The sequence below is a fragment of the Leptosomus discolor genome, chromosome Z, assembly GCF_034619465.1.
Source record: "Leptosomus discolor isolate bLepDis1 chromosome Z, bLepDis1.hap2, whole genome shotgun sequence".
Classification (NCBI taxonomy): Eukaryota; Metazoa; Chordata; class Aves; order Leptosomiformes; family Leptosomidae; genus Leptosomus; species Leptosomus discolor.
This window is the reverse complement of record NC_141419.1, coordinates 72,697,794-72,709,793: the sequence shown is the minus strand read 5'-3', so window position 1 is coordinate 72,709,793 and position 12,000 is coordinate 72,697,794.

Here is a 12,000-nt window from a genome sequence, read left to right as displayed (position 1 = left end):
AGGAGCTTGCTCCAGTGCAGGCTTCCCTCAAGGTCACAGCCCCCTTTGGGCTCATCCACCTGCTCCGGTGTGGGGTCCTCCATAGGCTTCAGGTGTATATCTGCTCAACCATTGATCTCCAAGGGCTGCAGGAGGACAGCTTGCCTCACCATGGGCTTCGCAACGGGCCACTCTGGTGCCTGGAGCACCTCCTCTTTCTCCTTCTTCAGTGACCTTGGTGTCTGCAGAGTTGTTTCTCTCACAAATCTTTGCTCTTCTCTCGTCTGGCTGCTGTTGCAAAGCCGTTTTTTTCCCTTTCTTCAGTATGTGATCACAGAGGTGCTACCACCATCGTTGATAGCCTCAGCCTTGGCCAGCAGCACGTCCATCTTGGAGCTGGCTCTACCAGACTTAGGGGCAGCTTTTAGCAGCTTCCCACACCTGTAGCCCCACTTCGCTACCAAAACCTTGCCATGCAAACCTAATACACATGTGCACGTACATGTCTAATTGTGAGGTAGCTTCACACGATTCTAAAAATATACCTGATATGAAACACCAACTCATCAAGCACCTTCTAACAGTGACCATTTCAAGGCAAAATTCTTAGTCCCAGCTGGATCCCCTGGCAGTTCTCCACAACGCAGGTCCAGAATGAGGAATTTCCTCTCTGAGCTCTACCTCCCAAATCCCTGTTCTGCTAGTGGCTTGATCTCCTTAGAGGAAACTCCTGCTGCTTGTTTGGTTTATTTAGGCTCCTCCATCCAGGCAGATTACCTAGATGCAGTGCCCCTGCCTGAGTCAGAGATAGCATGTCTTTACAAATCTTTCTGCCCTCTGTGTTTATATATTTTGTATATACGTCATTTATGTATGTTGTGCTCTCTTATCCTGGTCATCTGCCATATAATTTCCTCTGCAATAGATGCATTTTTGCCATATACAGACTGTCTTAATGTCTCTGTCCTTGGTAAAGTACAAAAGTCAGCACGTTAATATATATACTTACATGTAGCAACCGGAGAATGGAATTACCATGGAAAAATTGATGTTGGATTCTTGAAGCTGTAAGACTTTGGGGGAGGTTTTCAAACCCTGTGTCCCCACATGAGAAAAAGGAAGCCAATCAGCCAATATAGTACAGAAATTTAGAAGACTTCATTAGAATATTTTTATTTCCCCTTTTTTTCACACAGCCCACAGTCATATTTGGGAACATATGTTCTGGTATTCATCTACATCAACCTCAGGAGAAAAACACTTGCCTCTCAGCAAAGGAGGACAGACACTGTCACAGTCAGCAAGCAATGACTTGCTTCCAACCCAAGTCTTTTTGTCTTTGGATTCTAGAACCTTTTATGCTACTGTAAAAAATCAGTAGCAAACTGTGACAATTGAGGTGGAGGAATGAGATGTAGCTCCAGCTGGGAAGCTACAGCCACAATTCCAAAAGAGAAACAAAGGGCGGAGCAGGCTAGAAGTTTCCTGGTGAGCACTAGAGCAATCTGCCTGCTGATTAGACCTATAATTCAGGAAGAGCAGTTAGTGTTACTCTAAGTCAATCTAGCTCTCTTAGTGCTACCTGCGTGTTCTGTCTAAGTGCTAACAATATGCTAGAGATGACCCACAGCAGGTCAGAAGTGTATGTTGGAGGCTCAGTTGGAATAATAAAGGTAGAAATAAGCACATGAGTAAAGGTCAGTGAGGTACAAATACAATTTGGAAACAAGCACTGTTTTGCACTGGCGTCAACTGGAAGGCTTTAGCCTATTTCACAAATAACATCCCAGGAAGGAAGAACTGTAGGAAAAAGTTGGGTCCAGTTCCCAAAGAGAGGGAGAGAAATGATCAGGTATAGATTTTCACTCCTAGAAAAGAAGGCTTTAAAATTTGAAAGGGGCGGGTGATAAAATACTACAAGAAAGCAAAATATAGTAATAGCCTAGTCAGAGAATTAGCTTCTAAGAGGAAAGAGAAAGCATCAAGGAGACCATATGAGAGACAGGGATAAGACTTATTGGATCACATTCTGATGCCTCTACACATGTCAGAAGTATACGAAATAAAGAGAAGCAATGGGAAACTGAGTGTGCAGCCAAAGCCATGACAGCACTGACATCAAGGAAATGTGGTAGAACAAACTGTGAGATAAGTACTGGTATAAGAGTAGTATTCACAAAGAACAGAAGGGAAAATTCAAGAGTATACTTTTTCTGTATGTGTACCTATTGTGAGCACCAGGAAGTCAAAGGGTAAAGAAAAATGTGAAGAAAGAAGAGTAATGTCACAGTAGGGCTCTATCTCTACTTAACTGTGGGAGAGACATAGCAAGTCTAATGCTATATCAAGCTAAGTCCCAGCCACTTAGATACCCTCTTAGACAAACTTGCTAAGAGATAATTTGATAAAACAATGGAAAAGTGTTAAAGAAGAAAAAAGAATTGAGTAAGTATCTGAAGGTGGAAGATAATTTGCACGAGTTTGATGAGAAATTAGGTGTTATGCTAAGAAATGGAAACATTAAAAGAGGGATAGTGTTCTACCAAAAAGCAGACTTCAGTAAACTCTGAAAATTGATAGATAGTATCTCTTGGCAGATAGCCCAAGGATTGAAGAAACACTAGCTGTAATTTAAGAAGTGGTGTTCAAAGCACAGCAGCAAAGTATGGCCCCAGAAAAAGGAAAAATTTGGTATGTATTGAGAGTGCCTTATGGGTAAGAGATGTGTAAGACCTATCAGGAGCTTTTAAATTATTTTAAAATAATAAAGAACTTAAAATTGGAAGGTGCATAGCTGAAGGTGACCATCAGAGCCCAATTGTGTGATGTAAAAATAAAAACTACAGGTAATTTGGAAGGACACATACAAAATAAAAATTAAAAGTTCAAAAAATATATTAGAAATGAGAATATGCAAAGAGAATTAGAAGAGGCTGAAAACAATTAGTGAGTCATGATATATTTTTTACTCCAGTCCTCACACATGTAGATGCTCTAGGTGCACATATTCAGTTAGAATAAAGGTAGTTATGGAATGCTCTCTATCCCAAAAGGCAGCTGATATTAGTGAAAGCCTCTTTGGAATTATTTGTATTTATGAACAAACCTTTTCTATTATGAAACTACAAAAATTATAACTAGTGACACATAAAAGATTTCGGTTTGCATTCAATATTGTATGTGGCAACTGGTACAGTAAAGCTGAATGTCCAAACACTGAATTCAGAGGCATAACGCAAGACATTCACTTCACACTGTATTTACTCCTTTATCTGAAACCTTAATTTTTCCAGTGGTTTTCTGTAGTTCTAAAACTGTCACTCCACTATAAATATCTCAGGGTTAACTTTACCAACATTGTCCACACTACAAAACTTTCGTTACAATGTTTATGTTTTGATTCAGCAAGAGAGTATGGATGTGAATCAGAAATACTTCAGAGACTTAGGAGGAAAAGATCACAACTAACAATGATCAGAATGCTTTACAACAAATTGCAAAAATTACCTGAAATCAAGTAATTATTCTGTGTCATATTTGAAATACAGGAGGTTAAAAATATTTAATGTCTTTGGAATAGAATATGTGCTGTTCAATCATTTTTACTGCCATGGCATTCCCCTCCTGATGGTACTCCTCAGAGGAAGAATAGTAAGGAAGGATGTGGCATAAGAAGCAACTTCCCCTAAAAACATATGACGTCATTTGGTATTCATTATACTGGCAACCGTCAGGATGGATTGATTGAAAATGCATCTAATAAATGGCAAAACCTCACTCATTATTGATATGTGTTCTATTTAATCAGTTCTTCCAAAGTAACACTCACTCATTCCATGCTCCAGTCACATTCCTACACAGCAGCAGCCACCTGATCTGAAGGGCTGCCTTTTGCTTACCTCTGGTTAGGGCATGTCTCATTTGTTTAATATCTTCCCAGTATTAACAGACCAAGTTAGTACAATAGCAAATACAAAGGGTGATCCCTTGACTTCTCTTTGGCATTAAAAACTGAATCTTCTCTACATTAACCAGCGAGAAAGAAGGTTGTTTTGACAGAAATGAAGCTAGAGTTTGTTTGGAGTACTTCACTGACTGCAGAAGGCTGTTCCGACTTTTTCTTTTTTTTCTTCAGGTGATCGATCCCTACATACTACCATTATGTAGAAAAGCAACAGCCTACCTAAGAATCAGCTCGTGTGTCATCAGCCTTCAACCTAAAGTGTGTTAGGAATATATAGATACATTTTGTCCAAAGATGCCTATTCACCATTATGATTCATGATGCACTGGAAAAGTTTCTCGGGGTCAGTGAATTTCCTGACAAAAATGGGGGGTAGGGACAGAAAGAAACACGCTCCAAAACACATTCAAATAGCAAATAATTAGCTTAGGAAAGTTCATTTGTTTCTTCGCTGTAAAAATGGTCTAGACACCAGTAGTTTCCCATTCCACATTAGGATAAACCCAAGATATTTAAAAATAGTATGAAAATGCATATGAAAATCTTTACTGAAAAAAAGAAGGAATAAGAGGTACAAAATAAATTCAGAGAAGGTTATTGATTAGGGATCTGATTTAGGATGCAAAAGACCCGGTTTTAAGCCCTTGGTATGCACTGTTCAGTGGCAGGACTCTCTGGTCATCTGTCTCCTCAGTGACTGTTCTAACTTCTAAGCTGATCTGACAAGATGTCGCTGAAGTTATCCTGTGGAGTTCTGATTGTATAAACAATTCAATGGTTTTCTGAGCAGAGATTTTAACCTCATTCTTCCCAGATGAGTACTGTTAACTGCTGGGTGGTGCAGTTCCTCCTCTCACTGTTTTTCTCTGGTTCAATGAATATTCAATATTTTATATAAAGAGGAACTGTTCCAAGAAGAACAACAGAAGAACTGTATTTTCTTTTAACGTGGCTCTTTACCATGACCGTTGCTACACTGTCATGTGTTTCTGTTAAAAACATGTCTGGCTCAGTGTCATACAGTCTGTCAAATTCCCTTCAGCCTCTTTAAGAACTGTATTTTGAGGGACCTTCTTCCCAATGGTCTTATAGTGCATTCTCTCTTATTATTTTGTCAGTAAACTTTTAACATTCTCCTCCCTACCTTTTTGCAACACCCTCAATTTCTGTGAAAGTTTCATCCATTTTCACTTGCAGATTTTTCATAAGTTTCAGTGTGACTAAATCTGATTTCCATTATTATCAGTTGTTGGCATACAAAGCACCATGGTAAGGAGCAAGTGATTAACTTCAATCAATCAAAAGAACAGAGGGGAAAACGAAGACAACAAAAAGTAACATAACATTACTTCAAAGTGTAATGAACACAAAGGCTAGTATCATCTTTTCGGTATTAGGTAGCACAGCAAGGAAGGCTTTTGAAACGCATCTCTGATGTTTTTTTAAAAAGTAAAACATTTATAAAAAGTAATACTAAAAAAGATACTAAAGAAATAATATTTATTCTCCAAAAAGAAGACCACAAAGAAAGTGTGCAACTTTTTTATTTTAAAATAGAAGGCCATTCTGAGGCAAAAGAAAAATCATCAGGACAGCAGTGAAATACGGACAATACTCAAGAAAGGGAAGAGACTATGTCCTATGCTTGAAGCGTAGTTGATAGTGATTTATAATTCTCTTATGCTGCCTTTAACCAAAGTCCTTAAAGGAGAAGTCTTAAGTGGAGTTGTTGAGGCTGACATCCCTAGGAAAGAGACTGATTTGTAAGCCTTTTTGTTGTTCTTTATAACAATCCAGAAAAATTTCTCAATTACAATAAGATCTCAGGAGAAAACTCTGAGAATTTTTCCTTTTGAGGAACACCGTCATTAGGATGGAATAGCATGCACTTTTTCAGTTCACAAATTAAAACAAGAAACATTTTTATGTTTACTTTAAATTATTACAAGCTGCTTGCAAATCATAGAATCATTGGATTATATAAAGGTTTGGGTTGGAAGGGACCTCAAAGATCATCTAGTTCCAATTCCCCTGCCATGGGCAGGGACACCTTCAGCTACACCAAGTTGCTCACGGCTCCATCCAACCTGGTCTTGAACACTGCCAGGGATGCAACAGCCACAACTACCTTAGGCAACCTGTTTCAGTGTCTCCCATCCTCAGGGTGAAAAACTTGTTCCTTATATCTAGTCTAAACCTGCCCCCTCCCAGCTTCCAACCATTACCCCTCATCCTATCACTGAAGGTCCTCATAAAAAATCCCTCCCCAGGCTTCTCGTAGGCCCCCTTCAGGTACTGGAAAATCGCTGTGAGGTCTCCCCGGAGCCTTCTCTTTTCCAGGCTGAACAAGCCCAACTCTCTCAGCCTGTCCTTGTAGGAAAGGTGTTCCAACCCCCTGACCAACTCGGTAGCCCTCCTCTGGACTCTCTCCAGCAGCTCCATGTCTTTCTTGTGTTGGGGGCTGCAGAGCTGGATGCAGTATTCCAGGTGGGGTCTCACCAGGGTAGAGCAGAGGGGAAGAATCCCCTCCCTCCACCTGCTGGTCACAAGTCTCATGATGCAGCCCAGGATATGGTTGGCTTTTTGAGCTGCAAGCGCACACTGTTGGCTCATGTTCATCCTATCATCCACCAGCACCCCTAAGTCCTTCTCCCCAGGACTGTTTTCAATCCACTCATTGCCCGGTCTGTATCTGTGCTTGGGATTGCCTCGACCCAGGTGCAGGCCCTTTAAACTTCATGAATGTGGCCTGGGCCCACCTCTCCAGCCTGTCAAGGTCCTTCTGGATGGCCTCCCTTCCCTTCAGCGTGTTGACCTCGCCACATAACTTGGTGTCATCAGAAAAATTGCTGAGGGTGCACTTGATGCCACTGTCCATATCGCTGACAAAGACATTAAATAGCACCAGTCCCAGCAGCGATCCCTGAGGAACATGACTTGTCACTGGTCTCTGCTCAGACATCAATTCATTGATCATAACTTTTTGAGTGCGATCTTCCAGCCAATTTGTTATCCACTGGGTGGTCCATCCGTCAAATCCATGTCTCTCCAATTTGGAGAACAGGATGTCTTGCGGGACAGTGTCGAAGGCTTTGCACAAGTCCAGGTGGATGTCCTCAGTTGCTCTTCCATTGTCAATTGATGCTGTAACTCCATCATAAAAGGCCACCAGATTTGTCAGGCAGGATTGTCCTTTGGTGAAGTGATGTTAGTTGCCACTAATCACCTCCATATTTTCCATGTGCCATAGCAGAGCCTTCAGGAGGATCTGCTCCATCATCTTGCCAGGCACAGAGGTGAGACTTGAATATGCTTGAAGAGCAAATCTTGTGCACTCAAGAAACTCCTATCAGCCCAACAGTCAGTCCCTCTGTGTCTGTCCGAAACAAATCATTCCAAATTCCAGTGTACGGGCATATCATACTGTATAAGCTCTGGTAGTCAGTATTTCTTAGAGCTAGATATGTTATTCCATGGAGGTTTCAAAATCAACATATTTTGAGGCATTCCACTAAATCTTTTGCAGCTGTAGTCTTTGCACCCACACTTCTCATGTTTTCCCACATTTTTAGTTTGTCTATAGCATTTTGAAATCCCTGGGCTTACCAACCCAGGTGTAGAGATCCAGACCTTTGTTTCCTTAATGATCCTAAATGTGAAACGGTATCTAAGTCGATCTTCTTCAATACAGGGTTGAAATAAGTACTGGATGGGATAAAAATGTTAATTACCGTACTGCTGAATGACTGAATTCTTTCTCATTCAGAAAACTAAAAAATGAAAACGTCAGGTATTTAGGCATCATTTTCCCTCATCCTGCAGTTATTCTCCAGGGATGGAGAAAGGAGTAACTCGTGGAGTCTACACCATTTTCCTGAAATATTCATAGAATACAGTACATCTTGAAGGAATGAGGTAATAAGACAGTCATTTTGAAATCTTGGCTGCTCCCAACCAGCACATTCTTCTTTTCTGCCTTTCTTACTATATTATTTCCTAACACATTTAGTACAGAAACCCAGCAGATGCAGACAAAGGCACTTGTGTCTTTGGTCAGAGAGCTGGCCCAAACCATAGCACTCCCCCTTCAGTAAGTGCTTTCTGGAATCATTACTTCCAGGAAATTAGAGATCTAAATGTGTTCTGGAGACTGAAAGGCAAGCTTAATGGCCCTATAGAATATTATCACAAGCCATTTTTGACCATTTTCTTATGTTTCAGTTGAAGTCTTAATTATGGTATCACAAGGCATTATGCCAAGAATGCCATTTTGTTTGAGCAATTCCATTATCCAACTTTTTGCCTTTTGTGATTCAGCTAGATTATATTTTCTCAATTGAGTTTCCATTTCCATTTTCAGCAGTGATGTAATTCTACTTCTACTCTTTTCCATTACCATTTTTTGGTAAATGGATTAGTTTGAATTTTTTTTTGTGTCTACTTCCCAGAATCAGCAAAAGAAGTGTTCTAGTGGATGAAGCATTTTTAGGTAAAATCTATTTTCCTTTGGAATATTATACATCATTTCGTAAGGAGTTCACACTGTTTTTCAGCTCTTTAGGAGGCCATAGTAAACCTAGAATTGATGTTCTAGATGCAGAAAGGTAAGAAGTAGTTAGAAGAAGCCTTTCATCCTAGGAGACCTGTACCTAAATTCTGTATAACAGTTGGTAGCACAAAATGTGGAATTTGTTGCTATCACGTAACTTATCAGACACTTGTACACTTCAAAGTTGTAAATCAGTGCAGCTGAATGACACCCTTCTTGCTAAAGATCCAGGACTGAAGTATACAGACTTGAGAGACAGAGATAGAAAAAGTGGTAGAACAATGTCACACCAAGAAACAACCAGTGCCAAATTTGTCACACCAAACAACCAAATGACAATTCTAGGTATCGAGGCTGATAAGTCTACAGATGAATATCATATATTCAGTCCATCAGATCACGCGGCTTCCCCTCCTTTTCTCTAGCTGCTTACTTGTAACTCTTGAGGACAAGCTAGAATATAAAAGCTCTCTATTTAGGGGTGACAGGGACAAAACATAAGCCACACTCAGAGAAGCATCTTTGATTTGCTCTTCGAGGGCAGATCTCAGTTATATTGATGAAGCAGGAGAAGCTGACACCATCAGCTGTCACAACTGGACAGCTTCAGGGAATGGAAAGAGCAAAGTACACATATCTCCACTGAGAACTCAACTATCATTATTGCAAGAAAAAGAACTCCTTCTGGTATCTATTGACTTCTGTTGAAAACTTTCTATAATAGCAATATTCTCCCCTAAATTTCAATGTAAAGGTTATTTCATTTGCAGTGACTTCTTTTCTGACAGGGTGAAAGTATTAATTTTTTTCCTGAAGGGATTTCGTTCTTTTTTCATCTCATTTTACTTATAAAATACTGTGTATCATGTGCTGGCTCATCCTTTCTTTCAGTGTAAAGAGAGATCAGAAAGATTCTAATCTCTTTTTTATTATTTCATGTGTTTCATCTTTTTCTTTACTTAATGTAATAGGGGCTATTAAAAAAAATTCTTCCTGTAAATATATATATATATACATATTTCCAGATATCAAAGGTTGAGATGTGGTCTGGTATTTTTGAATGACATGTTACATAGCAGGATGTAGACTATAATTGCTATGATGTAACAGAAAAACTATTTGGCTAGTACAAATGCTACTTCCTTTGTCAATTAAGTCTGTTACTGCTTAATACTACAGGCTACATTCTGAGGAAAGGAACTTTTCAGCTTCTAGGAGGAGATGATAATTTATTCCTCTAAACTGTTAATTAAAATACAAACACAATGGCTTTTGAATCAGCTTTAGCCTGCATTATTGGTTCTTGGTTTTGAAATGGAGATTGTTGTTGGCAGCTGCAGGCTGCATACAGAAAGTTAAGACATAAAAGACTAATTTCTGTCTTATCACATGGAAGTGAAAATTACCGTCTTTCTTTATGATGAACCAAACTAACTGCTTAAGCTCTAGAATATCACTGCAGAATTATGTCAACCCACTGGGATCATTTCAGTGTTGGAGAATCAGCAGTAAATTTGGGTCTCCAGTAAAGGCAAAGCAATGAATTAAAATATAAGAGAAGACAGCAATATGTGAGGCTTTGTTCCCCAAAATACTCAAATGTTAGGATTTAAGACAGCATTATGTTCTTTCCTATACCTACTTACTTTCAGAAACGGATGCGTACTTTTTTCATAGAAAGATGAGCTGCCGTTTTCCTACTACTACTGTGGGATTACCCTCACAACGTCCAAAAATATTATTTTTCTGCATTTTTCCAGTATTCTAAGAACAAGAGCTTTAAAGCAGATAAGTGGTCCCACTTATTCATATAGCTTGCTGAGGAAACAAGTAACTAACACACGCAAGAAAAAAAAAAATCCCTGCAGATACTCATTTGAGATATTAAATGAAATAACTGACATTATTTTTGTATCCCTGTGGCTCTCAGTTTCCAGTAGTCGTGGAATAAATGAGTTACTTGTAATGAACATTCACTAGAACAGTAAATTTAAGTGGCAATATATTGATAAAAAGCATATTTCAAATTGGTATTTACCGTAGTCAACAACAGAACACAATAGAGATAAAGCTGCACAATCAGTCACAGCAGCCTGAATTCAGATTATTCAAAAACAACTCCAAAGGAAGTTTTAGACCTTGTATACAGTAAAATGTCAAACACATTCGAAGCCATGACCAGTCACGAAGAAAATGGGTTAAATACATTATTTGTCTTCAAACAAAATTTCTTTAAAATCTTAGAATTTTTGCTGCTATATCTGCTATGGAATACTACAGTCTTCTTTGCAAGAAAACCTGTCACCTTTTTCTTTATTCTAATAAACACAAGTGTTAAAAATCAAAGAATCTTGTGTGACCATCTTTGACATAGCTCTAAAGCTGTTATTGCTTTCTGTATAATCTCTAGGGCTGAACAACATATGTGAAAGTGGGCACTGTGCATGCTAGATGTCCTGTGGAATGCAGACTTCCAGGGGTGGAGCTGGTCTCCCAATAGCCCTGTCACAACTGACAGGCCTGTGATGGTTCATAAAATACCCTTGCCATTAAAAATATCTCTAAAACCCTATGTGTAGACTGCTACAGTAGAAATCTGAGTAATCTAGCATCAAAGAATTCCAGAACTGAGGCTTCTAACATTACTTTTAGAAAGTCTCCCACAGTGAACATGGCCAAGTTTTAAAGGCACTCCCTTCCCTATACACTGAACAGCATTTTGCCTGACATGAAAGTCTTTACCACACAAGACCCAGTGCTAGCGGTGCTTCTTGTGCATTAGCACCAATGATATTTACTGCACAGAAGAATTCTTGCAACACCGTACAAGAATTCTCTGCACTTCAGTCCTTACAAGGACTATACATCATAGCACAGTACAGTCCCTTTGTGGAGAGAGTATTTTACAAAACTGGCACAGACTAAACATTTCCATTTTTTGTCTGAACATGCCTTAGAAGGAATAATTTCTAAGTCATGCAGCAATTAGTTAAGGCATGTGGGTGCAGATGTAGTTCTGCAGCTCTGAATGCTGCATGTTGTTGCGAGCTCTTCTGCATTTCATTTCACTCTCACCCTAACCTGAAATTCTTATGTTCAGTTGTAAGAAATCTGAAAACATATTTTTTTTAAACTCAACATTTAAAGGTTAGTATAATAGAACATCTCAATCAGGCATTTTAATACGGAAATCTAAAAATTAAAGACCACAAGGAATTTGGCCTTTAGTTCTTTCTTATTAGAGGAGTTTCTTTAATTATTAACGTATTAAAGAGGAATCTGTGTATATAAAGTATCTTTTGTTACTGAAGGAAATGTAATACACAGGAACATATTTAATATCTTATTGGAATTAGAGGGGAGAAAAGCAAAAAAATGCAAGAGAAGAAAGCACATGTTAAAGTTCAGCCATAAATCAGAGACAGAGTACAGATAACTCCTGGCTGTTAAATGAAGTGTCACGCACAGGAGCCTTTCTTCAGAGAGCCCTCTGTTTCTGAGCCATGCT